Source organism: Petromyzon marinus, chromosome 14, assembly GCF_048934315.1.
Source record: "Petromyzon marinus isolate PM22_M1 ecotype Great Lakes invasive population chromosome 14, UKy_Petmar_22M1.pri1.0, whole genome shotgun sequence".
In the NCBI taxonomy this organism is placed as follows: Eukaryota; Metazoa; Chordata; class Hyperoartia; order Petromyzontiformes; family Petromyzontidae; genus Petromyzon; species Petromyzon marinus.
In genome coordinates, this window is record NC_133680.1 from 5,051,365 (window position 1) to 5,057,311 (window position 5,947).

A 5,947-nucleotide genomic window follows, 5' to 3' on the forward strand; every position below is an offset into this window, starting at 1 on the left:
ATATTGTTGGTTTTGTAAGGCGCACAAATACACATTAATGTGCGCATGAAGGTAGCGGCGTTAAAGAGCATTTTTGTAAATTATTATTAATAAAGCAATTTTTCTCAGATTTGCGTTGTGAGCGGTGTCAAAAGCGTCACCTTTCACTGTCTAGAAATGGCGGCGCAAGACGCGCGCACGCACGTGTCTACGTTTAACTTCTTCTTTGGTTCTTTCGGTAAAGTCACGTAGAATGACAATAAAATAATAAATTGATAAAATAAAATAACACAATAATATTCTCACGACGTTTCGGCCACAACACAAGCGGCCTTCATCAGGTGAATGGGACGAGACTGTCTGGAGGACAGCGCTGGAGTGAGAAAGCCAAGCTGAGATCACGACCTTTAAGCTACGTTTAACTTCTTTCGCACCGTACGTCGCGAACCGCGCTAATAATTATAATCGGAGGTGCGGGGTGTAAGGAGAACAAAGCGATGAGAAAGACGTCAATTGGGGGAGACCAGCCCAAGTTGTTTGTTTTGTTTGTTTTATATCGCAAGGGCAGTGATTATGAGCGATGCAAGTTGTGAAAATTGCTGGAAGTAGAGGTACTATATTTAGGAGTTCCGGGAGGGTAACAGATCAATACGCCGCCTGTGAACAGTAGTGATCCTCCTGTGCCTCATCATTAATACGTTGTCATGTGAATGTCGTGTTTTACAATAGCCTCGTGAGATTAAGGAACAATCTTGAATTTGTTATTTCGGTTGACAAGCAGGCCATGCTACGAAATACTGGAATTACATTTTACATTAATTAAAGATATATCAGCTGCTCCATGAAGACCTCAAATACCGTGTCGGTTATGTTTTTTTTTACCATACTTCATCACGTTGGTCAGTTAGTGCTGGTTGGTGAATTGCGGGGAGGGCGGACCGGTTCTGATATCGCTCATCAATTATGTTAACCGTGACTGGGAATCTAACTTGGGTTACGGGGTTCAATGCACCGTGCGCTAACCACTGTACCCCGTTCCACCACAAACTATGGTCGAGTGTCAATAAATTCCATTCTCCTTATTTTCTCTACGAGTGCCATGTCATGTACAGCCCTTTGTCAAACCACAGCTGGGTTGCACGTCTCCCAAAGCCGCGTCAGTCATTGGATCTGTTCGGCTATACTTCATCAGGAAGGTCAGTGCGGGTTGGTGAAGATGGAAGATGTGGGTGCATAGGATCTGTTTTATATTTCACTCGCCACTTAAAACTACTAAACTAAAACTGAGTCATTTTTCTTAAGTTCACCAGGTAAGGCCCACTGAGCTATATATCTGTTTTTCAGCAGCGACTTGGCCACAATTGATAGCTCAACGAAGTGGCTTACCGCGTAGAAATGGAGGACCCGGAGAAAAATCCACGCGACCACGGGGAGAACATGCAAACTCCAAACGTACAGGCCTCAGGGTCGGGATCTGGATCGAACCCACGACCTCCTGTTTACCAGGCGAAGGTGTCCACATCTCGCCATCGTGGCACCCCTTATCTTAGCCATTGGTGTCAATGGAATTAGAGTTGCCGGGATGCATTGCGCAGTACGCTAACCACTGCGCCCTAGAACCAAAACTGCAAGCAAACGGGCAGATAGTAAATAGCGCCTGTTGCACGAGTGAAAACTCCTCCTTACCTTTCCCTCCTCCCAACACATACATCACATGACACACACGTCCGCACGGACACACACACACACCTACACACCTGCCCTGCATGCCAAACCAATGAAACGTTAAACTCAGCTCCAGCATTGGCGGTAGGTGGAAGATTCTTATCTAAGACGCGCTAATTAAAAAGTCCGCCTACTTTAAGGCGTGTCCGTCCAATCAGGTGCTCCTCCGTGCGATATGTAACTGCGGCCCACGGCGAGAGCGTCGAGAAGGAGAGAGGAGAGGAGAGAGACGCTCACAGCCTCGGCGGCAAGAGGAGGAGGAGAGAGCTGAGAAATTGTCCAAGTCGGATTCGTCCGCATCGCGGGTCTCGCACGCTCTTAAACAGCCGTTCAAGGTGAGCGTCAATGCGACCACGTGTTTCATCCGCAAGTGACAAATGCCGCGTAAGTATTGTCTGCCGGTATTCATTGTACCTGGCCTTATTGGTCACTTTTGGGATTTGTCTGTTATCCAATCACGCACGTAGCGCAAAAAAAATAACGCGAAGGGATACGTAGCGTTCGCTTAAATGCTACGAGAATTTTTTGAGGTCGCAGAAATTTGTCAAAAATATATATTGTTCCAGCTTTTTCCAAATAAAGGAGAATTAAAATGCCGTTGTTATTATTCCATGCTGTTGTGCCAGTACGTTGTCTAAACAAAATGAAACTCGTATATAAGGAATTACTTTAGATACAATATTGCACGCCTTTGTAATAGAATAGCATTGTCTTAAACACAGACTTGCATTTAATGAACAAATAGAGAGAGAGATGTATGTGCTTGTGAGACCAGCAGCACCCAAAGCATTTCGTATATGCAATTTAAATTACAGACGACAGCCACTCTCTGCCCAGAAGCGTTACGCATGGTGATAAATGCCCCAGCTTAAGCTTTCAGATGTACATGGACATACAGTATATTGTTTTAGTGTAAATACACTTTAAAAAGTGAAAAGTAACTAAATATGGAACGCTCAATGCACGTGCAAATGTCCATTTCTTTTTTTACTTCGACACAAAGCAACGCCATAGTTTGGCTTTCATGGCCGCTCTGCAAATGTTACGTTGAAAATGACAATGCAGCAACTTATCTAGAAACGACTGTGAAGGGTTCGATCAAAAACTCAATAGAATCTGTCCGAGAAAACCTAACACAAGTGGAGTCGGCAGACAGAAGCTGTTCGCAAGCCCTGGAGCGTGTGTGAGGGTCGTGTGTGAGAGGGTAGTGTGTGAATGTGTGTGAGAGGGTAGTGGGTGTGTGTGAGGGTAGTGGGTGGGTGTGTGTGAGGGTAGTGGGTGGGTGTGTGAGTGTGTGTGAGGGTCGTGGGTAGGTGAGTGTGTGTGAGGGTAGTGGGTTGGTGTATTCGTGTGTGAGTGTGTGTGTGTGAGAGGGTAGTGTGTGAGAGGGTACTGGGTGGGTGTGTGAGTGAGTGTAGTGGGTGGGTGCGTGAGTGTGCGAGTGTGTGTGTGTGTGTGAGAGGGTGGGTGTCTGGGGCGGATGGTTGCGAGAAAACTTCGTTTGTCAAAATAAGCGTCCTGGGTAAAAAAAAAAAATTGGCACGGGGCGCCGCGGCCCTTGCGTCCTGCGCCGACTCGCCCAGTGGTACGTTGCTGCACCCAGCCACGGCAGTAGGGGGGGGGGTTGTTGTTTTCTTGTGCCACGCCACACAAAAGCACTCACAATTTATGCAACACTCAGCAACAATTCAGGAATGCCACGATAGTTGCAAGTGCAAGAATCATTCGGAGTCTCGCTCCGATTCTTCGTTTTAATCGCGAATCGCTCCGTAGAGTAAGGGTAACGCAGCTCCACTTTCATGGAGGTGTGTTGCGATGAAATGAACGTAACTGACCTGGTCTCCTGTCATTAACCAAGGATTTTTTTCTTTCTCTTGTGCCACCTGTGGCTGTCAAAATGTTGGCCGTGTTCAACAGGTATAGTTGTCGTTAGCACGCCCGAAACCCAACGTAACTTTTCACCAGACTCTTGAATACGTCATTAAAAGCCAAGAACAGGTGGCTAATTTACTAATTCAAAATATGCTCGTAGAAATTGTCCACAAAATACGTCCGAATATTTGTATGACTGTAGTTTTATAACTCCTCGATTATCTTTATTTCTTTGTTTTTTACAAATATAATATTTCAAACTCAAAGCCGTTACTGCGTGCCGATATGGCAGTGCACCCTCTTCCAAGCCTCCAATTACTCGTCGGGGGGCATTTGAAGGAAAATTTGAAAAGAGAGAGTAGAAAAAAACACCCCAATGGAGAGGCGTAACTTTGAAAAAAAAATCAAACACGTTTTCAAATGGCGACCGTGGTTGACGACAAGAAATTACAATAAATAACCGGTAGGAAAATTTTGGGCCACCCCCCCCCTCCCCGTTTTTTTGTTGTTGCCGTGGTGGTGGTGGTGGCGGTGGCGTGGGGCGGCCTGTGTCGGGTTAGTAACGGCCGTGCCCTACGGCAGACTTGAAGCAAAGGTGTGGTCTCGAATTCCGCGAAGAGGGTTGGGCGCACAGGTTCTGAGGGAGGGAGGGAAGGGAGGGGAGGGGGGCATTTGCTCGGCGGCTATGGAGGTGGTGGGACGGGGAGCGGTTCGCAGGTACATTATTACGCGTCGCAGGCACGACAGGCTTACGATCAACACCCTTTACCTCCGAGCTATCCGTGTCCTATCGGTGCGTTCCGTAGAATTGTTTACTGCACGTTTCGCCAGACCAATGTTTGACAGCGTTCGCATAGCTCTCTTTTAAGATCAAAGTGAATGTTTACACGCGGTTATTTGTGTGTTGTATGATCTGCTCCCATAACGCACTGTAACTATCTCTCCATCTGTCTCCCTTTTGGCAGGTGACTGACGGGAATGTTTTTTTTACATTTGGCCGCATGTCAGATGCAACTTCATCCCCTCGCCTGCGTCGACTTTCCAGACCATTTATCTTCTCGCAGCACAACAAATGTGTGTCACGGGTTTATCCCCTCTCCTGCTAAGGGTGACGATAACATGGCCGTTTCTTCAATACTGTTTCAAAAAAGGATTTGAGTCTGGAAATATGAACGACTTCCAATACCTGTGCCTCCCGAATGTTTTAATGCTTTTTGTAAAACACGATAAGATGATGTTGCCAATTTTGGGCAGGAATCCAAGGGTGGTGTGGAGGACTTATTTTTTTTTAAGATATCTCTCTCCAACTCTCACGAGACTGACTGCGCTCTTAAAGCCAAACTGGATTTCTCATACACACTCGCGGGTACTGAAACGGAACAGGTCTGTCTGGAACACTACAGTGGCCCACAAAAAGCCACGGTGGAAAGAAAGAAATGAAATGAAATTAATAAACCCACCGGAGACGCTGAAACCGCTTCTCCTTCTTCTTCATCATCATCATCATCCTCCTCCTTCTCCTCCATGCAATTCCCACGATTTCCGACGTCCTTCATTCCACCGGAGTCTGTCAGGCTTAAACGACAGATTTCGGGGGATGAAGTGCATCGGTCGTAGGGTAAAGCGACGGAGCTTTCTCAAGAATCAACGCGACAAACAAGACAGCCACGACGCCTCCTCTGCATTCCGATGCGACGCTTTCGGCACTTGTCATTATTGCGGGGGTGTGATGCTAAAACTGCTGTCCGTGTGCGTTTGTCAGTTTGTGGTATTGATCGTTTAAAATAAATCGCGTGAATTTGACGGAGGCTGGGCTCTGTAATGAGTTGTCGTGATGTTTATGAACCGTGCAAAACAACACAACAATGGATCCGCACGGCGTGGAAGATGCCCACGTCCAGCGGAGGATTGGTTAATGGGCCGTACACGTACCTGCTACAAGAGAACAGAAACACCGCCTTGCGTATAGCCACGGGTGTGGAAATTCAAGGGGGCTTGGGCCCTTTAAGTGGCCCCCTCAATATCCTCCATGACCCTACTCGGTCGCTTCCCATAAGCCCCCATGTTTGCCTGCCCCCCCCCCCCCCCATGCTCTAAATACTGTATCACTAAAAACGTACAAACAGCACACTAAGTCACCCACACCGTTGTCAAACTAAATTGGAGCGGACACTACCAACAAGCTGTTTGAAGTGCGTGCGTATTTATGAGCGTTCGAAAGCATTTGGCCCGTGTGGCTTTTTGTTTGGTATGCGTCTCGTCATTGAGGTGTCATTGTCAGATCGACCGTGGCCTCTGCTCACCTGGTGGTCTGAGCTCGAGTCCATCTCCTGCTGATTTTTTTAAATTTTACTTTACCAGAACTCTGGCC

The 5,947-nt window shown here is 47.0% G+C and overlaps 1 long non-coding RNA gene across 1 annotated transcript; it reads left to right on the top strand.

The window, feature by feature from the left end:
• The first annotated feature begins 1,305 nt into the window (after positions 1 to 1,305).
• LOC116942399 (uncharacterized) lies at positions 1,306 to 5,379 on the top strand. The gene is made up of 2 exons (XR_004402784.2): positions 1,306 to 2,039; positions 4,542 to 5,379. It is a non-coding gene; the product is annotated as an uncharacterized LOC116942399 (long non-coding RNA).
• The last annotated feature ends 568 nt before the right edge of the window (positions 5,380 to 5,947 follow it).